The 22,342-nt window shown below is 37.5% G+C and overlaps 1 protein-coding gene across 10 annotated transcripts in view; it reads right to left on the bottom strand.

Annotated features, from left to right (window-relative positions):
* Positions 1–22,342, bottom strand: part of Pias2 (protein inhibitor of activated STAT 2) — a 98,257-nt gene that overhangs the window by 75,011 nt on the left and 904 nt on the right. Inside the window, exon 1 of one of the 10 annotated variants that reach the window (XM_070029213.1) lies at positions 8,133–8,219. The exons of the other annotated variants lie outside the window; for them this stretch is intronic. The gene's annotated coding sequence lies outside the window, so the exon portion shown is untranslated. Of the gene's footprint in view, positions 1–8,132; positions 8,220–22,342 lie in introns of those variants that run through there. 10 annotated transcript variants of the gene reach the window in all.

The following is a 22,342-nucleotide window of genomic DNA, read 5'->3' as shown; positions in this document are numbered from 1 at the left end:
ACGCCTGTAATCCTAGCTACTCAGGAGGCTGAGATCTGAGGATTGCGGTTCAAAAGCCAGCCCGGGCAGGAAAGACCGTGAGACTCCTATCTCCAATAAACCACCAGAAAACCCGAAGTGGCGCTGTAGCTCAAATGGTAGAGCACTCGCCTTGAGCTGAAGAGCTGAGGGACAGCGCCCAGGCCCAGAGTTCAAGCCCCACGACCGACAAAAAAAAAAAAAAGAAAATAATAATAATAATATAAAAATTAAGAGTTTGAAGAAACCAATTTCTTTACATTTAAGATAATACAGAAAGCCAGGCACCAGTGGCTCACACCTATAATCCTATCAACTCAGGAGAATGAGATCTGAGGATCGAGGTTCAAAGTCAGCCCGGGCAGGAAAGTCTGTAAGACTCTTATCTTCAATAAACCACCAGAAAACCAGAAGTGGTGCTGTGGTTCAAGTGGTAGAGTGCTAGGGCTCACACCTATAATCCTATCAACTCAGGAGAATGAGATCTGAGGATCGAGGTTCAAAGTCACCCCGGGCAGGAAAGTCTGTAAGACTCTTATCTTCAATAAACCACCAGAAAACCAGAAGTGATGCTGTGGTTCAAGTGGTAGAGTGCTAGCCTTGAGCTGAAGAGCTCAGGGACAGTACCCAGGCCCAGAGTTCAAGTCACACAACTGACAAAATAATATTGATGATGATAATAATAATAATATATAACAAAATTATACAAATGTGTAAGCTAATGTATTATGTAATAGAAAGATTACATATACCAATGAAAGCAAGCTGGAGTCACTACATTTAGAAAATATCTCACTGAACAGGAAAATGGTTACATGTAATCATCAATGAATAAAAATTTGAAACTTATGAGATGAAAATAACAAAAATATGAAATGAACAAAAAATTAATTTGGAGAAGTTCTAACACAGATACATATATCTGTCATGATACCTAACATGGGGGCAGAAAGTAAGGCTACTAAGGCTAACAAATCACATTTTTTAATATGGCTATTCTAGCTTAAAATATACTTCAGGGCCATGGTGGCTCATGCCTATAATCCCAGCTACTAAGAAGGCCAAGATCTGAGGATCACTGTTCAAAGCCAGCCTAGGAAGGAAAGCCCTGGAGATTCTTATCTCCAATTAATCACCAAAAAGTCAGAAGTTGAGCAATGGCTCAAGTGGTAAAATGCTAGCTTTGAGCAAAGAAGCTCAGGGACTGTGCCAAGGCTCTTAGTCCCAGGACTGGAACACCCACATGCAGACACACACACACACACACACACACACACACAGGAACACCCACATGCAGACACACACACACACACACACACACACACACACTGGAACACCCACATGCAGACACACACACACACACTGGAACACCCACATGCAGACACACAGACACACAGACACAGACACAGACACACACACACACACACACACACACACACACACACACACACACACACACACACACACACACACACATCATTGTTCCTAAATAGCCATAAAGGAAGACCACAGATTAATATAATCAATGTGTCAAAAGAGCAAGGACACTAATATGATTAAGAAAAATTGTATGCAAAGTGAAAAGATGAACTAATTCCTAACTACTACTCATTTTAAAGGTCATGTCAGGATTTTACTCCTGGTTATATACTGGGAATGTCATTTATTCCCTATAATTAACAGTCCTTAAATGGATCTTTTCTTTAAAATATAATGAATTCCCAGATGACAAAGATCAAGAATGAAACTCAGTTATTAAACAATAAAACCACACTACAATTTAAAATCTGTAAGACAAGCTGAAGCTTCAGAGAACAGCCCCTGAATATTTCTATTATATTATGCAATAAAGATGAAGCTGGGCATAATAGTTTAAACACCATAATCCCTAGCTACTCAGGAGGTATAGGCAATAGGCTTTTGAGTTTAAGGCTAGCCAGGGCAAAGGTAGTAAGGACACTCTTTCAACAACAAAAAAGGCTGAACGCTGGCTGCTCAAATCTTTTAAACCTAGCTACTCAGGATTATAGTACTTTGTAGCCAGCCTGGGAAGAAAAGTCCATGAAACTCCATCTTCCGAATAATTAGCAAAAAGCTGGGCCATACAATGAAGGCTTAGTCACCAGTCTGTCAAACTACTGAGGTAACAGAACCTTTAGAGGGTACCTACTGGAAGGAAGTTGGGTCACTGGGTATAAAGACTGCCCAGAAGTAGACCCAGTCTGTTTTCTGGCTGCCATGAGGTGAGCAACTAGGATATCATGTGTTCCCTGCTGATGTTCAGCCTTACCACAGGCCCAACAAAAAGAAGCAACATAACCATGGACAGAAAGTTCTGAAACAACAACCAAGATAAATCTTTCATCCTTATATAGTTGGTTATCTAAGGTTAATTGGTCACAGTCACAGAAAGCTGACTAACACAGGGTAGAGAGGACAACTAAACTGATATTAATATGGCTTATTCTAGCTTATTATAATAATTAACCTTTTCATTTATAAAAGCAACACAATTTATAAACCAGTATCAATATATCAATGTTGCTGTAAATATAAATTCCTCAAATGAGCTGGACATTGGTGGCTCAAGTCTATTATTCCAGCAACTCAGGAGGCTGAGAACTAAAGGATCTCAATTTAAAGCCAGCCCAGAAAGACAAATCTGAAAGACTTATCTCTAATTAACTAGCGAAATACTAAAGGTGAAGGTATAGCTCAAGTGGTAATCTGTCAGCCAAGGGAAAGAGCTAAGCAAGAGTATGATGCTTTGAGTTCAAGCCCCAGTATTCTCACATACATACAACAAAACAAGATAAAATCAAAATAAAAACAAAAGTCGTCAAATATAGTTTAGTATAGAAATGTAAGAATGGTTTAACATAAAATTCATAAATTACTTGGGTAAGTTGTCTCTATCCAGGAATGGATTTGTCCCAAAGTGGAACAACTACCTAGAGTTTAGAAGAAAAAGCAAACAAAATAGATGATATCTACAGTGATAGTTACATAGTACTAAACATGAATAAAATTATACACTACTCAAGACTTTATTCCAAATAATTTGTAGTGAGCTGGCATATGTATATGTGAAAAATGTTGCAGTTAATAATTGCTAAATTGGGCACTTGGGACATGAATAATTGAGCTTTCTATCTTCAAAAAGGCAAGATTGTTCATATAAATAAATGCTGGCTTTGCCAGGTACAGGTGCTTGTAATCTTACCTGCTTAGGAGGCTGAGATGTAAGGATCACAGTTTCAAGCTTGCCTAGGCCAGAAAGTCCACAAGATTCTTTATCTCCAATGAACCACCAAAAAGCCAGAAGAAGAGCTGTGGCTCCAGTGGTAGAAATTTAGCCTTGGGCAGAAAAAGCTGAGGGACAGGTCCTAGGCTCAGTACTGGCATCCACACACACGTTAAGTTTTTTTAGGGTGAAACTAGGTAAAGAACATATAAACACAGAAGGACTCTACTAACCTCTAAGCTTTTATATTTAAATCTAGAATATTCCAGATTTACAACCCTAGAACTCATAGAGAAATCTAAAAGACTCCTAAAAAGAGCAATCCTAAGCAAAAAGAACAACACTAGAAACATCAGACTTCAAATAATTCTATAGAGAAATAGTAATAAAAACAGCATGATATTGGTACAAAAAGATAGAAAGACAAATGGAACAAAAGACTCAGAAAAAGAAAATCACACTACAGCCATCAGATCTTTGACAAAGGACCCAAAAGCATACATTGGAAAAAGACAGCCTCTTTAACTAATGATGCTGGGAAAACTGATTTTTTTTACATGCAGAAGACTGAAATCATTTTCTCTGGTTTAAAAAAAAATCAACTCAAATAGATGAAACATCATATGTAAGTCCTAAAACTACAAGAACCACATGAAAAACTAAAAGACATTGAGATAGGTAATTATTTTCTAAATATGACTTTAAACTACCCAGGAAATAAGAAAAAAAAAATGGTACTGAATTAAATTGAAAGTTTCTACACATTCCCTCCCTTTGACACATGAAATTTTGTGATCTTGAATAAGAATGTGGTGATAAACTGCTATGAAAACTTCCCCTTATTGAAAATGGAGGTGTAGCGCAAGCATCAGCCTTGAGCAAAAAAGCTAAGTAAGAGCATGAGGCTCTGAGTTCAAGCCCCAGTTCTAAAACACAATTTTGTTTTCCTGTATTTTCTTTCCCTTTGTCAGCTTCTCTACCCCCATTAATGTTTTTACTTAACTGTATTTATTATAGCAAATTCTTTGTTCAGGATCAAATAGGTGTAAATAAACAAGATTCCACGAGTTTAAAAAAAGTCTTTGCTACCCAAACAATTACCAGAAGAGAAAAAAAAACTTCATCTGCTATTCAATGGATAAAGAATTACAAAATACAGAGGTTAAGAAATCAAACAGCAAAAGGATAAATAATCCAATTAACAGGTAAATTGGTTGACAATTACAGTGACTAATACATGAAGAAATTCAATATTCTTAGCCATAAAGAAAATGTAAACTACAGTAAGATTACATATCACCCAAATCAGAATGTCATCATCAAGCTGACAAGGACCTAAGGAAAAAAAGAACCTTTTATACATTGCTGGTAGAAATGTAAACTGGTACAGTATGAAGGTTCATCCATAAGACTAAAAACAGACCTCTTTTTTTTTTTTTTTTTTTTTGGTCAGTCTTAGGCTTTAACACAGGGCTAGGCAAAGTCCCTGAGCTGGGTTGTTTTGTTTTTTTTTTTAGTTTGTTTATGTGCTAGCTCTTCCAGTTTTTTGGTGATTAATTAAGCATTAAAGAATCTCACAGCCTGCCCAGGCTGACTTTGAACCCTGATTCTTCTATCTCAGCCACTTGAGTAGCTGGGATTACGGGCATGAACCCAGCATCCTGCAGACCTACTTTTCTTTATGATGTCACTATAATACTACTAGGCATATATGCAAAAGTCTAAATATTATGTAAGAAAGACACTTACATAGATGTTTACTGCAGAACTAGTCACAATGACTAAGTAGTACAATCAGCAGAGGTGCCTAACAACTGATAAATGGATAAAGAAAATTATGGTTTATATATTTATATATACACACACCACTGAATACTGTTCAACCATAAATAACTGGAGATCACCATGTTAATAGCGATAAGCCAAACTTAAAAAGTCAAATATTGGGCTGGAGGCATTGCAAAAATGATCATTATAACCAGAAGCAAGCAAGCAAGCTAAGTAAACTTGAAGCCCTAAAATAATAATATCGGGCTGGGAAGGTGGCTCAGTGGTAGAGCACTTGCCTTGCATGCTTGAGGCCCTGGGTTCGATTCCTCAGCACCACATAAGAAAAAAGCCGGAAGTGGCGCTGTGGCTCAAGTGGTAGAGTGCTAGCCTTGAGCTGAAGAGCTGAGGGACAGCACCCAGGCCCAGAGTTCAGGCCCCACGACCGGACCCAAAAAATAAAATAAAATAAAATGAAATAATAATATCAACAACAGCAACAAGAAGAGGAAAAAGAAAAAGGAAAGCCATTAAATATGGTATGTTCTTGCTTATTACTAGAGACCTAAGATGATGTTGATGTCAAGGACGATCGACAACAGTAGTGGTAATGTATGAATATAAAAGGGGGAACTGTCTTGTAGGAGATTCAAGGGATCAAGCTAGCAGTAGGAAAAGGAGGCCACACTGAGGGTTTGTGAAGATCTAGAGTTATCTGTTATATACATGAAGACAGCATAATGAAACACACCAAATGTTTTGAAATGAAATGAATTTGTACAAAGTACACTGTGTATATGCATTGAAGTATCACATATTACAATGTATTTGAGTTCAAATTTTTTTTAAATACAAGTAAGAAAATCATTCTATGGAGACTTAAAAATCCCCCTGATACACTCCAATTTTTAAAAAGTTATTTTAAAAGACTAAAAAACATAGCTGGGTGCCCATGGTTCATGCTTGCAATCCTAGCTACTCAGGATGCTGAGATCTGGAGATTGAGGTTCAAAGTCACTTCAGGCAGGAAAATCCATGAGACTCTTCTCTCCAATTAAGTACCACAAAAGCTGGAAGTAGAGCTGTGGCTCAGTTGGTAGAGTGCTAGCCTTGAACAGAAAAGTTCAAGGACAGTGGCCAGCCTTTACCCCAGGACCAGTTTAAAAAAAAAAAGAGAGAGAGACTGAAGATGAAACAAGTATTTAAGTTTTAGTTAATCAAAAATGTTAACTTGTTTTCAGGTAGGAAAGAAAAAAAGTGATTGTAGTTTAAATACAATTTCCCATATAAGAACTTAGGCTTTTTGAAGGAATTAGCTGACTGTAGATCTGGAGTTGAAAATACACAAAAGGAGGATCCTGGGACTTTTGAAAACAAAGGAGTTTTTCTAAGTCTACTGATCAATATTTTCTCATAAATATGTCCAAAAAACCCATTAAGGCAAAGTTGCAGAGTTCAGTGTTTAAAATCAACATGATATACTATCTTAATAGTTAAAAGTCCATTTGATCAAATCAATCAATGCAGAAAACAAATCTAATATCCAATCATGATTTTTAAATAATAGGTAGTTACTCAACTGGATAAATACCATCTACAAAATACACACACACACGTGCACACATACACATGCATACATACACCCTAGAGCTCCAATTTACTGAATGGTGAAGTGAATGTTAAGGATGTCTACACCCACTCATACGACATAGTGCTCACTTATAGTAGAATAAGATAAGAAAATGAACTGAAAGGTTTAGTAAGTTGAAAAGAAAAAAACTTGAAAACCATTTGCAAATGTCATAACTAGTCTACATAGCAATCTCAGCAAGTCCACAAAACTCCAAAAATTTACAAGCCAGTATGGCCAGATCACAGGATATAAAGCCAATACACAAAACCTAATTACATTGTTCTACACTAATGAATACGTACAAACAAGTAAAAACAATCAAATTTATAACTGTTCTGAAGAAAATTAAAATACATATGTGAAAATCTAACATCTAAAACTTGTATTTGAAAACTACAAAACACTAGAGAAAGAAATCAAAAAGAATCTAACAAATTGACTCTTTAAGGAGAATATAGAGACTTTAAGGAGTCTATGGAGACTTAAAAAGCCAACTGGAAAGTTGGCTTACAAAAAAGTCAATTTTATCCAAATTGACATAGAAGTTTCCATAATAAATATACAAATCCCAACAAGATATTTTGTAAATACAGATGAGATTATTCTAAATTTACCTATAAAGAGAAAAGAACTACTAGAAGAGCTACACAATTTTTTAAAAGAAAGGAGGCTTACAGATATAGCTCAGTGGTAGAAAACTTGTTTGGCCTATTTAAAGCCTCTGAGCTCAATCCTAGGACTAGAAAGGGGGAGGGAAGACAAGAGAGGGGAAGAGGAAACAAATAAAAGCAATTAAGGAAAAAAAAAACAAGAACAGATGAAATCAATCTATCCATTTCCATAACTTAGCTACAGTAATAAGGATTGTATGTTACTAGTGGGAAGATATATAGCTCAAGGAAGCAGAAATAGATCTTCATGAACATCCCCAAATAATTTTGGACAAAGGTGAAAAGATAGGCTTTCAGTAAGTGGCTATGGAACAACACAGCCACAGACTGTTAAAAATGAACTTCCCTATAAATCTGACATGTTCTACATAAGGATCACAGACAAATGTAAAAATCATATAACTATTTTTAAAAATCAGAAAAATCTTCAGGATCTAGGTATGAGTAAAAGTTCCTAGATTTGACACAAGCAAGACTCAGGAAAAAAAAATTAGTAGACTATTAAAATTAAAACATGGTCTGTAAAAGATCCCTTTAAGAGAATGAAACAGAAGAGAAGTCAACAGGTTTGGAGAAAATATTTACAAACTATGTAACAAAACAATAGTGTCGAATAAATACTAAATATAAATACTAAAACTCAATAGCCAAAGGAAAATATTCTAACCCCCCCCAAAAAAGATAAAAGACATGAACACATCTACATCTCATCAATGGAAATATACAGATGGCAAATAAGCACATGAAAATGTTTAACAACACTAGCCATCAGGAAACCAAGATATCACTAGATACCTACCAGAATGGCTAAAAGGAAAAACAGTGTTAACACCAAATGCTGGCAAGGATGCAGAGAAACTGGATCACTTCATACCTTGTTGGTAGGGATGTACAATGGTACAGCAACTCTGGAAAAGAGTTCAGCAAGTTCTTTAAAAGTTACATATATAATAAGCACTACTGAGTATTTATCCCAGAAGAAAAAAAAAAACATTTCACTCATAAAAAAATCTATACACAGTGTTTATAGGACTGTTAACATATTAGCCCCAAACTATTAACAACCCAGATGTCCTTCAAGAGGTGAATGGTTAAACACACTACTCATACTACACACTGAACAATAAAAAGGCACGTTTATAAATAATCCACATGACTTTTCCAATTATGCTGAATGAAAAAGGTAGTACCTAAAAAGCTTCACATTGTATGATCCGAAATAGTGTGTGTGTGTGTGTGTGTGTGTGTGTGTGTGTGTGTGTGTGTGTGTGTGTGTGTGTGTGTGTGTGTGTGTGTGTGTGTGTGTGTGTGTGTGTGTGTGTGTGTGTGTGTGTGTGTGTGTGTGTGTGTGTGTGTGTGTGTGTGTGTGTGTGTGTGTGTGTGTTCCCATGCCATTGCTATTTATGGTTTGACTCAGAGCCTCAAGCTCTAGCTCACCTGTTTTGCTCAAAGCTGGGTGCTTTACCCTTTAGCCACACCTCCACTTCCAGTTTGGGTAGTTAATTGAAGTTAAGAGCCATACAAAATTTCTACAAGGATAGTTTCCAAATCATGATCCTGAGATCTCGCCCTCCTGAGTAGCTAGGATTACTGTCATGAGCCACTAGAAACCAGCTAAATATCATTCTTATATCCATACAGCTTTCAGTTGTTTTGTTTTTGTTTTCTTGCCAGAGCCTAGATACTGTCCCTTAGTTTTTTTGCTCAAAATTGGCTCTGTACCACTTGAGCCACAGCTCCACTTCTGCCTTTTTGTTGGTTAATTTAAGAGAAGAGTCTCACAAACTTTCCTGCTTGGGGCTGGCTTCGAAAGGTGATCCTCAATCTCAGCCTCATGTGTAGCTAGGATTACAGGTTTGAACCATCTGCACCTTTCTAAGTTTTTTAACTCTTTTTGTTGTTGGTGGTGGTGGTGGTCGTGGGGCCTGAACTCTGGGCCTGGGCACTGTCCCTCAGCTCTTCAGCTCAACCACTTGAGCCACAGCACCACTTCCGGCTTTTTCTGCTATGTGGTGCTGAGGAATCAAACCCAGGGCCTCATGCATGCAAGGCAAGCACTCTACCACTGAACCACCTTCCTAGCCCATTTTTTAACTCTTTAATAAGGATTAAAACTACAATACTACAAAAATGTTTGATTTAAATAAGATCAAACAGTGGTATTTAATACAAACAGCACTTAGAAGTTGCAACAAAACAGATTTAAACTCTCATGAACTAATAATTTAAAAGTGTATCTTTAAAAATAGAAATTCCAAAGGTAAACATGTCTCTGCTCTTTTAAGAAAAACAGATATGAGACATAAACAATGTTTCCATCAGTAACAAGGGAAGCTACATTTTCTCTTAAGGGAAAACAAAAGTTGACAGAAATTGACCATACATGTACCAGAAGTGATGCTATATGCCTGTCTGTAATCCTAGAATTGAGAAGCTGGGGCAAGAGGGATCTTGTCTCAAACTCAAGGCCAGCCTTAGCTACAAAATAAAGAGTTCTCAATGGCAGAGCACCTGCTTACCAGTGGTCTGAACCCTAGCATCATAAGGGAAGAAAAATCACAAGTCACAACATTCATTATACAAACTATGCTGCCTTGGGCTGGGAAGATGGCTCAGTGGTAGAGTGCTTGCCTTGCATGCCTGAGGCCCTGGGTTCGATTCCTTAGCACCACATAAGCAAAAAGAAAAAAGCCGGAGGTGGCGCTGTGGCTCAAGTGGTAGAGCGCTAGCCTTGAGCTGAAGAGCTGAGGGACAGCGCCCAGGCCCAGAGTTCAGGCCCCACTACCGGACCCAAAAAAAAACAAACTATGCTGCCTAACCACAACACAAGCAAAATTAACTACAGAAATTCCAGTGTTTGGGAAATAAAATCTTTAACTCTAAATGAAAGAATCTACAATAGAAAACAAAATTAGAAGCCAGGCATCAGTGGCTCACGCCTGTAATCCTAACTACTCAGGAGGCTGAGATCTGAGGATCTCGGTTCAAAGCCAGCCCGGGCAGGAAAGTCCTTGAGACACTTATCTCCAATAAACCACTAGAAAACCAGAAGTGACGCTGTGGCTTAAGTGGTAGTGTGGTCACGTTATGCTGAAGACCGCAAGGACAGTGCCCAAGCCCAGAGTTCAAGCCCCAAGACCGACCAAAAAAAAAAAAAAATTTAAATAATGAAATCATTATACTTTAAAATTGTGTAATGCAAGAAAAGCAGGCAAAGGCATTTATGATCTTAAATGCCTATGCTAAAGTACATAAAAGGCATTCAATGTCAGAAATTTTTAAAAATCCCAAAAGAAGGGCTCATACCTGTTAATACTAGCTGCTCAGGCAGCTGAGATCTGAGGATCAAGGTTCAAAGCCAATCCAGACAGCAAAATCCGTGAGATTCTTATCTCCAATTAACCACCAGAAAACCCCAAAGTGGCTCTGTGGATCAAGTGGTAGAGCACTTGCCTTGCCTTAAGCTGGAGCTGAGGGACAAAGCCCAGGCCCAGAGTTCAAGCCCCACAAAAAAAAAAAAAAAAAAAAAATCCCCAAAGAGGAAGCATATGAAATGACTGATATTAATGAAATGGGAAAACACCAAAAAGCATACATTCTCTGAAGACTTAACTATTAGTAATCTTTTGGCATATTAGACATTAAGAACTTATGCCACACTCTCAAGACTACGGAAAAATAAATTTCCATGAAAGTATGGCCTACTAAAACCGGTTTGAAAATTAAAAATATTAACCATCCTATAATCAAAGTAACAGAATCAGTTAAATGTCCATCAAAGAAAATACCAGTAACAATTTTACAAATCCTAGTAAACATTTAAGAAATACATCATTCTAGGGCTGGGAAGATGGCTCAGTGGTAGAGCACTTGCCTTGCATGCCTGAGGCCCTGGGTTTGATTCCTCAGCACCACACAAGCAAAAAGAAAAAAGCCGGAAGTGGCACTGTGGCTCAAGTGGTAGAGCGCTAGCCTTGAGCTGAAGAGCTGAGGGACAGCGCCTAGGCCCAGAGTTCAAGCCCAACAACCAGACCCTAAATCAATCAATCAATCAATCAATCATTCTAATACCACATAAGCTCTTCCAGAAGAGGTATATTTTAAAAAGATACTAGCACTATTATTATTATTATTCCTTATGAGACAAAAATCCAAATTAAGTCTAATAATGAAAAGAGATAGATCAGGATAGAATTTATACTTGGAACACTAAGTTTTAAGTGTTAGAAAATCAATTCATTGACTATGTTAATAGATTACAAGGGCCAGAGGCATGTTCAATAATATATTGCCAGCTTCACAGATTAGAGGAAAAACACATGATATTTTCAATGATGCAGAAAAGCTTTTGACATAATTCATAGCTGGGTATTGGTGTCTCATATCCGTAATCTAGCTACTTGAAAGATCCAGGAGACTGGAAAGATGTTGGTGCAAAGCTAGCCCAGGCAAAAAATTTTGTGATGCCATCTGAACATAAATTAGGTATAGCAGGGTACAGCTATCATCCAAGCTGTATTGAGATGTATAAATAGAGAATCAAATTCTGGGCTGGCGTAGGTAAAAAACCAACCATATTTCAAAAATAACCTGAGAAAAAGGACTGGAGGTATGACTCAAGAGGTACATCACCTGTCTAGCAAGCATAAAACCCTGAGTTCAAACCCTAGGGCTGTCAAAATAAAATTTTACATACTTATTTATATTCATAGGTATATATGTATAAGTATGTACATATGTCCCCATTCTTTTTTGGTTCTCAGGTCAATCTGGGGTTTGAATTTAGGGCCTTATTATTTGCTCTGCAGGTGTTCTTATCACTTGAGACATGCTCCTAGCTCTCTACTCATTTTTTTTTTTTTTGGGTGGAAAAGGGGCTTTAACTCTGGGCCTGGGCATTGCCCCGAACTCTTCAGCTCAAGGCTAGTGCTCTACCACTTGAGCCACATCACTTCTGGTTTTCTGTTGGTTAATTGGAGATAAGAGTCATATTCCCGGGCTGGCTTTGAACTGTGATCCTCATATCTAGCCTCCTGAGTAGCTAGGATTATAGGCATGAGCCACCAGTGCCCGGATTTCTCATTCTTTAAATTAGCAAAGAAATATCCTAAACATGAAGAATCTATACAAAACAAACCAACAGCAAGAATTCAGATGGAACTAAACAAGCCTGAAAGTATTCACTTTAAAATCAGGAGCAACCTCAAGGATGCCCCCAACACAGATATCTATTTGGCACTGTACTTGAGATCCTAGTGAGCACAAAGGGCAAAGGAAAAGGGAAGAAAAAGAGGCTTGATTCAGATTACAAAATAGTACAGGGATGTTACTTATTGGTGGGTAGAGTGCTTACTTATCATGACTAAGACCCTGTGCTTGATATGTCACTACAAAGGAGGGAAGAAAACAAGAAGGCAAGAAGGGACAGAGAGGAAGGGACCAAGAGAACAAAGTAGACTAGTACAAGGCAATTTCAGCCAAGTCTGCTGAAATTTTAAATGTCTCCATTTTCAGAGCTTTTTGGATTTTAGAAATGTAAATAAAGGATGTGGGATCCCGTAATAGGAAAAAATGGAAAGTATACTAATTTTTACCAAGACAATGGATCAATTGAGGTATATTCATATAATGGAAAACAGAAAATGTTACCTCCCCCAATATGTACAGTATTCCATTTCAAAGTTTAAGTGTGTGTGTGTGCTCGTGCACCATTCCTAGGGCTTGAACTCAGGACCTGGGCATTCTCCATGGAGTTTTATGTTCAAGGACAACGGTCTACTGATCTGACCCACAGCTTCATTTCTGGCTTTTTGATAGTTGGATAACAGTCCCACAGAGTTTCTTGCCTGGGCTGGCTGTGAACACTGATCCTCAGATTTCAGCCTCCTAAAGTAGCAAGGATTACAGTCGTGACAGCACCTGTCTTCAAAGCATAAACTATTTATATATGTGAAAAGTATAAAAGCCAACACAAAATGATGAACTTAGAGTCCCGCACAGACAGTGGCTACCTTTATTATAAAGGTAGATATGGTTCACAGTGGATATATGCTATAACATCTGGTAATAACTATTCCAATGGATGATAAGAACATGTTCATTTATATCTTACTTATTATATTATTTGATAGGCACAAACGATGCTAAGAATTTTAAAGATAAAGATTAGTATGGTTAGTGTGATATATACCTAAACACACATCATTATTTCCAAATAACCTTTTTAAAAGAGAAACTCAAGGCATTTCCCCATAAATCATAAAGAGAGAGAAAAAAGAACTGGCAAATCTCTTATAAATAAAAATTGTTGAAATAAGTTCCAGAGAGGATTCAAAGACAAAGTCAAGGAAAATTTCCAAAATGTTAATAAAACTACTGAATTATAATACTGAGCTATCCAATATTTACCTATCAAGATTCTCCCACCCAAGCCAGCACTAGTGGCTCACACCTGTAGTCATACCTACTCAGCAGGCTGAGATCTGAGGATCACAGATCAAAACCAGACTGGGCAGGAAAGTCCATGAGATTCTTATCTCTAATTAACAATAAGAAAACTGGAATTGGCACTGTGGGTCAGTGTAGGGCACTAGCCTTGAGCAAAAAAGCTCAAGGGCTGCACCCAGGCAGGTCCTGAGTTCAAGATCCATGACTGACAAAAAAAAGTTATCTGAATTAGAGAGCTTGAGATATAAGGATAAAGAATTCAAAGATAGCCTTTGGTATCAGCAAGACTCTGCCTCAAAAATTCAGAGCCTCAGAGAGGGTAGAGCTGTAGGTCAGTAGTAGAACATGTGGTTAGCATTCAAGAAACCCTACCTTCAATATGTAGCACTGAAGGGGGAAAAAAGCATCAAAAAAGAAAAGGAGTAGGGCTGGGATGTAGCTCAGTGGCAAAGCGCTTGCCTAGCAAGTGCAATGTCCTGGGTTCGATCCCCAGTACCAAAAAAGAAAAGACAAAAAAAAAAAAAAAAAAAAAGAAAAGGAGTAAAGGTCAAGAAAAACAAAGATAAATCTCTAGCTCTGAAGAATCTTGGGGAGAATGTAAACTTGTTCAACCACTTAGAAAAGCAGTTCAGAGATTCCTTAAAAAAACTAAACATATTTTTTCTTTCATGCATTTGTTTCTAACTCATTTATAAGATTATTTCTTTGTAGCTTTGTATGTCCCTCCCCCACAGTATAACCCCTGCTTTCACTATATTTGATGTCGGTATAATTTGTGGAGGAGATGGGGAAAAACAAGTCGTTTAAGGATACAGGTGGACCCAATGCAACTATGAGAAGTACAAGTTGTCATGTCATGTCAAAAACGAACTTTACAACTTTGGTGCGGGGGAGGGGGGGAGGCTGGGAAGGGTAAACAAAGGAGGAGGCTGCAATGCTTGATAAGAAATGTACTCATTATCTTGCCCATGTAATTGTAACCCCTCTGTACAGTATGTTCAAAAAAAAATAAAAATAAAAATTTAATTAAAAAAAAAAACTAAACATAGAACAACCCTATGAGCCAGCAAGCAATACCATTCTTGGGCATTTATCCAAAAGATTACATATCAGGACACAGCAAAGCCACTAATACAACCATGTTCACACTGCTGTACTATTCATCACAGCCAAGGTATGGAAACAACCCAGAAGCCCCTCACTAGACAAAGAGGTCAAGAAAATGTAGTATACATACACAAAGAGATTTTATGCATTCATTAGAAAGAACATTGAATCATTTGTTTCTTAAATTTGAAAAATATCGATCTGGAACTGACTTTGTATATAATGTTAATGGTGATCCAAATACATATTTCTCTCTCCAACAGTAAACTGTCCCATTATCTTTGTGCAATTCAGTACTTTTTAATCATTAGAATATACTTGTAAATATTTTTGAAATTTCACTGCAAACAGTATGCTCTGTTGTATCAGCAACAGCCTTTTTGCTAGTTGCATTTATCCACTCCATCATTATCCCTTATGTTTGATTTAACCTATTACTGTATTCTTTTGTTCATCATATGGCCCTAGGAGCTATTCCACATGCACATATACCTAGTATGTAGCCTAGGTGTATTGTGGGCTATCCCATCTAGTTTTCTGTAAATACACACTATGATGTGTACACAAAGACCAAAGTGCCAATTGATGCAGTTCTCAGAATGTATCACAATGTTAAGCAATGTATAACTATAATGCCATACCTAAACTTTCATTCAGGAACAAGAAAAGCCATTTTCAAACATTCAGATAGTTAAGTTTATGACCAGCTACTGACACAACTACTCAAGACTGTATTCTGGTTTAAAAAAAAAAATCTAAAAAAGAGGAGATAGGCACAGACCTAACCAAGAATTACAGATCTGTAAAGCAAGTCCCCAAATAAAGAAAAAAAAAACTCAAGATGCCAGGAAGTCTCATCAAGAGAGCTTAATAGTTAAAAATAATACCATTGAATTATACACTCAAACACAGCTTATGTTTTTCCTTTAAGAACCTCAGTTTAATAACACAGAATTTCTTCTATAATCCCACAATACTCTGTTCTAACATGACTAATATCTCCATCAACATACATATTAAAAGGGAAATTATTAATACTCACTTTCTAGAATCTTTCTATATACAAATTAAAAAAACTTCATTGCGAGTTATAAAACAACAGGCTAGGTGGAGAAGCAGGTGAAAGAAGCAGCAGCAATAGAAAATGGATGGGTTTCAAATTCTTCTCAGACTTGGAGACTGTCTTAAATTCAAAGTCAAGAAAAATAATTCACTATTAAAGAGTTTAATCAATAAAAGCAAATGTACAGCTAGAAAAATCAAAATGCTTAAATAAAAATGATGATAATTTCTTATCTACTGAGAAAAATCAAGATAGGGAAAATGGTATTTTTAGATTTTTTTGAATGTACTGTAAAAATCACTTAAAACAGGTTAAAATCAGATCTAATGTCAAGTGGAACTAAGAAGAAAAAGTCTAAAAAAAATCTATTGGCTGCACAAATATTGCTTTCATTTTTGAGGGGTTTATAAATGAAAATAAGAAAATGAGTATGGTAGTAAAACCATTTTTCATATTAGAAAACAAGTCAAATAAGTTACCCACAGTCATGCAACTGATAATTCTTATTTCCCAATGTTAACATTAAAATACAAAACAAATGCTATTTGCTGTGATATAATCAACTACTGCTTTTAGTGACCTAAGTTACCAAATGGAGAATTCTCCGTAAAGTCAAAGTCTTTTTGAAAGCCTGTATTTTCAGATCACTTTTTAATTTTAACTAAATAAGATACACAAATGGCCAGTAAGCCAATGAAGATAGAGACAATACCAGTTATCAGGGAAAAGCAAAATAAAACCAAGATACACTATTTTAAGCCATGAGGACAGTTATAGTCAAAAAGGTATACAATAATGTGATAATATAAAATGATGGAAAAGCTCTAGAATGCACTTTGCCAGCATATGAAAAAGTTAAACATAGCCAGGCACTGGCCGCTCACACCTATAATCCTATCTATTCAGAAGGCTAAGCCAGAGCAGAAAAGTCTGTGAAATTGTTATATTCAATTAGCCAGCAAAAAGCAGGAGTAGAGGTCTGACTCAAGTCGCATAGTGCCAGACTTGAGTGAAGACGCTAAGGGAGAGCGTCTTGGCTCTGAGTGCAAGCCCCCGTACAATTAAAAAAAAAAAAAAATTAAACCTAAGAAACACTGTTTACCTGGGGTGCTTGAGATAGAAACCAGGGCCTAATCCATGTTAGGCAGGTGATCTATTGCTGAACTATATCTATAGCCTGAATTTTGCTCATCGGTATTTACCTGAGAATACTAAAATCACGTCTACACAAATGTGTATACTTATAAATAAGTGCTCATACTAGCTAAGGAATAGAAACAACCCAAATGTTCATCAATTTTTTAGTAAAGAAAATGCAATATATCTACATAGTGGAATAGTATTCAGCCAAAAAAAAAATGAAGTACATAAATGAATCTTGAAAGCTAGACATAAAACACCCCAGGTTGTATGAAACTATATGAATATCCATTAATTCATATAAAATGTTCAGGACAGTCATATTCAAAGACAGTAGTTTAGTGGATGAGGAGACAAAAAAAAGGAAATGCTAGTAATGAACATGGGATTTCTTCTGGAATCTGAAAAATGTTCTAGAATGATAATGGTTATATGACTGTGAAAAGAGTAAAAGCCACCATATTCAACATTTTCAGTAGCTAAATTTTATGACATATGAATTATGTATCCTTTTTTTTTAATCTATGAACAAGCAGTTGACATCCAACCCAGGAAAACAAAGGCAAAATTGCTGAGAAAAAGAAACATGGAGAATGTTCAAGTCAGAAAAGTATTAACTTTATCAGAAAAAAAAAAAAAAAAGCTTACTAGGGGAAGGGTACAGATCTTATTTTACTGACTACCAAAAACTGTCCTCTTCATCTTAAATTTAGTTTCAGTTATGCCTTTACAGGCATAACTACTTTACAGCCTTGGAAATTTTAATTCTGTCTCCTAATAATAGCTTTGAATCACATGGTGGTTCTGTTAAAGTACATAGTCTGTTTCTTAATCCAATAGCTGAGAGGGAGAAGTGGTAACTTCCCCATTCCACCTCTGTATCCTAATGGCACCTGAAGTTACATAAATAAATGCCAATTTATAGAATTAGTTAGGCTGCTGAAACAATCCAACTCTGCTCCAGGCTCTCCTACTCTCAAAATCAAAACCCAGGGCTTGGTCCATTGAAGCACGCGGCTCTACCACCGAGATACACCTATAGCACAGCCCAACCTGATAACTCTTACATTTAACTTATGATGCCACAGCAAGTTTACCAGGTTCAGTAAACAGTCTACAAAGAAAGTTACAATCACTGGTTCTTTTACCAATCCAAATACACACCCAGACTCTGGATGAGTCTTCACTCATTCTGCACTACACACAATAAAGTGACTCTCAATGGATGAAAGGAAATGAAGAGTAAAAAAAAAGGGTGGGGGAGAAGATCCTTGGCAGGGGAGAGGAAGAAAGAGGGGGTAAAAAGGGTGTCATTCTACCTCAGAGTGGAGAGAAACAGGGAGAGTGGATTAAACAAATTTTAACAAGGAATTTTTGGGGGGTACGCCAATCTTAGGACTGGAACTCAGGTCTTGATCCCTGGCTCTTTTACTCAAGGCTAGCCTGAGCCACAGATACACTTCTTGTTTTTGTTTTTGTTTTTTGGTTAATTGAAGATAGTCTCAAAGACTTCCTAGCCCAACTGTCTTCAAACTGTGATCCTCCATTTCAGCCTCCCAAGTGGCTGAGATTAGAAGACAATAACTAGCCAAGCGCCCAGGGCTCACGCCTGTAATCCTAGCTACTCAGGAGGCTGAGATCTGAGGATTGAGGTTCAAAGCCAGCCCAGGCAGAAAAGTGCGTGAGACTCATCTCCAATAAAAACCACTAGAAAACCAGAAGTGGCGCAGTGGCTCAAGCGGTTGAGCCCTCACCTTGAGCTGAAGAGCACAGGGACAGCGCCCAGGCCCAGAGTTCAAGCCCCACGACCGAACAAAAAAAAAAGAAGAAGAAGAAGACAGTAACTATAGGAATGACTTGCCACCAATAATGTGCAGTAGTGGAAATATTTAACAGGAAGGGAAAGACAAAAGTAGAAAAAGCAGTTCTGGTTAAAAAGGTGAGTGGTTACAGAAACACAACTCTTTCCACTCCTGTGCTTGACCTCTTTACAAATTATTTTTAGGGTAGAAAGCAACATGACAGCAATGGAAGTCCAACAGATCAGAAATTATGATCTTGTACCATATTAATTTACACCTAATTAGTTAATTCACATACTTGTTAGCTCACAAGCCAATCATCCCTTCAACTCCTAACACAGATGTTGTGAGTTCCAAGTGGACTGAATCATTTCATCACTGGCACCTGGAAAATTTTCAACTCAGCACACTATTATAATCATTTCTGATTACACCAGCCACATTTTCCCTTCTGAGAGATCTTTCCCATTCTTTTCCCTTAATGTATCAGGGCAAGCTCCTAAGTCAAGTTTGTACCATATGATTCAAAACCCCATTCTCTTCTACATCAGGGCTGGGAACCTTTTCTCTGTCAGGGTCATTTGGATATTTTTGTTTTGCTTTTTTTTTTGGTGGGTCATGGGGCTTGAACTCTGGGCTTGGGCGCTATCCCTCAGCTCTTCAGCTCAAGGTAAGCACTCTACCGTTTGAGTCACAGTGCCACTTCTGGTTTTCTAGTGGTTTACTGGAGGTAAGAGTCTCAGAGACTTTCCTGCCCAGGCTGGCTTTGAACCACGATCCTCAGATCTCAGCCTCCTGAGTAGCTAGGATTACAGGCCTGAGCCACCGGCACCCAGCTCATTTGGATATTTTTAACATCATCATAGTCCATACAAACTTACCAATACAAGCAAATTCGCCACAGACAGGCTGAGAGAAGCATTTCAATGTTTGTCCAAAACATTATGTATAAAATGGACTGGGGTGTTCCCACTCCTGCAAGATGATTAGAAGTGGACCCTGCTCAGAAACTCTGCGAAGCATATTCTTTCTCCCAGTAGAAGTTGGAATGGGAGAGAGGTGTGCTGGTACCTTACTAGTCATTCAGACTAAAAGATCTTGGGTACTGGCTCACCAAGTTTCAACCTGAAACTGGCTGGGCGCCAGTGGCTCACCCCTGTATTCCTAGCTACTCAGGAGGCTGAGATATGGGGATCACAATTTGAAGCCAGCCTAGGCAGAAAAGTCCATGAGAGTCTTATCTCCAATTAAACACTCAGAAAAGGCCGAAAGTGGCACTGTGGCTCAAGTGGTAGAACGCTAGCCTTGAGCACAAAGAGGTTCAGGGACAGTGCCTAGGCCCTGAGTTCAAGCCCCAGGACTAGCAAAAAAAACAAAAACAAAAAAACACAAAAACCTGAAACTGTCAGGCATCTCCCTCGGCTCTACAAGTTTTGTAAAGTTCTACAGAAGCTGCTTCATCATTTTAACGCCCAAGACTTAAAATTAGAAGCTCAGAGGTCATTAAACCACATTGAGAGTGATCTTTCCTCATAACCCCAACCTCCAGTATAGGTAGGTGCAGCACCAGCTGCTCAAGCTATACTGGCCTTACTCTGTAAGGAATGGCCCTAAAAGAGAATCCTCTCCATGGTAGGGCAGTATTAACAAGTCAAATGTAACATATACATCAACATATACATCAATCCTCCACTGCCAAGAAAACAGCCAAAAAAAAAAAAAGAATGCCTGTAACTTTTCCTTGACCTATTATAATTCACTCAGTATGAATATCAATATTCAGAGACCTTCTCTCCCTTTCTTGTTTTTCAATCAGTTCTTATTTTCCTTCCACTGCTATGTTACATAAGGGTGTTGTTTATCATTTAATTTGCACCATAAACTGTAAAATGATAGAAGCTCCACCTATACCCACAGGTGCCTACCTGAACTAAAGCAAAACATTCAAGTCTCTGAAGAGCACAGAAAGTTAATATTAAAATTCCTATTTACATTCTCAAACCATCATTTAGGTCAAATTAATCTTTGTGCTTCATTTTCTTCATAGAATTGTGCGTTAGTAAGAATGAACTATTTAGAAGAACACATGAAGTATTAAGATCACAGCTATTCACTTAATAAGCATCATATTACAAAAGGATATATGTCATCAACACTCTCTGCATTGAGTGTGAGAAGGGAGGATAGTTCATCTTTAAATGTAAGGTGACATGTATCTGTCCTGAGCAACTAAGACTAGTTAAGAGTGGTCAACTTCCATCAGCTACTGGGCCTATATCTTCTCCTCTCCTCCAAAAACTCTTACCAGTCATGTCTATGCTGATCACATGGACTATGAATTTTCAGGGGGACATCACCCTTCTATGAGTAAACAAAGAGATGCAAAGACAGTTGATTTACAGGGTCAGATGATACTTATTCACAGAACAAAATTATTAAAGGAGGCAAAAAGTTTAAAAAAAAAAAAAATTTTGTTTCTACTTTTTCCTGATTCCACTCCAATCTGTGCACTGACTGCCTTCTCTGCCCTATTCAGTTATTTCTTTCCTTTCTGTTAAGCATTAATACTATGGTAAAGTTTTCACTAGGAAAAAAAAAACCTGGAATAGGAAGACAACTATATGCATCACTTACCACACAAAAATGAAGACATGCTAGGGCACTGGTGACTCAGGCCTATGAACTGAGCTACTGAGGAAGCTGAGATCTGACGATCAAGGTCAAAGTCAGCCAGGGCAGGAAGGTAAGACATTTTATCTTCAATTCATCACCAAAAAGCAAAAAGTGGAGCTGTAGCTTAAGTGGTAGAGTCCTGGCCTTGAGCAAAATAGCTCAGGGACAGTGCCCAAGAACTGATGAGCCCTAGGACTGGAACAATATAACAAAAAAAAATAAAAATAAAAACAAAAGGAGGCAATTCTGCAGGTAAAGAAAAATATATTTAGCCTTGAGGTTCAGTCTTCTCAACCTACCCTGAGACTAATGAATTTATAAAGGCAAGGCTCAGATCTCTGTTGTTGCAAAAGTTCCACAGGTGTTCAAAGCTCCACAGTCGGGAAGCAGATCCACCGAAACACTTAGACTTAAAATTATATCTCCTTTACGGTGACCTGGGTTCTCTGAATAAATTACTATAGGATATAACATACATTAACATACTTTTACAGGAAAAGAATTGTTTTTCAAACAGCAGGAGGGAAAATGGCTGGTACTGTGCAAATAACCCTTTAGAGAACATGCTTCCTTTTGGTGATGCCCACTTAAGTACCACACAATCAACTTACATTATACCCTTCCTCCACCCTTAAACAATAATACATACAAAACCAACACCTCTTATAGGAACCAATAAAATAACCCGAACATCACACATCCCAGACTGTAGAAAGTGGAGGCAGTTAATTTAACTTAATATTTCTCTCCACTCGACTTTGAAATGTTTTCGAAATA

The sequence above is a fragment of the Dipodomys merriami genome, unplaced genomic scaffold, assembly GCF_024711535.1.
Source record: "Dipodomys merriami isolate MVZ:Mamm:240054 unplaced genomic scaffold, mDipMer1.0.p SCAF_2, whole genome shotgun sequence".
Taxonomy (NCBI): Eukaryota; Metazoa; Chordata; class Mammalia; order Rodentia; family Heteromyidae; genus Dipodomys; species Dipodomys merriami.
This window is presented reverse-complemented; position numbering and strand designations above follow the sequence as displayed.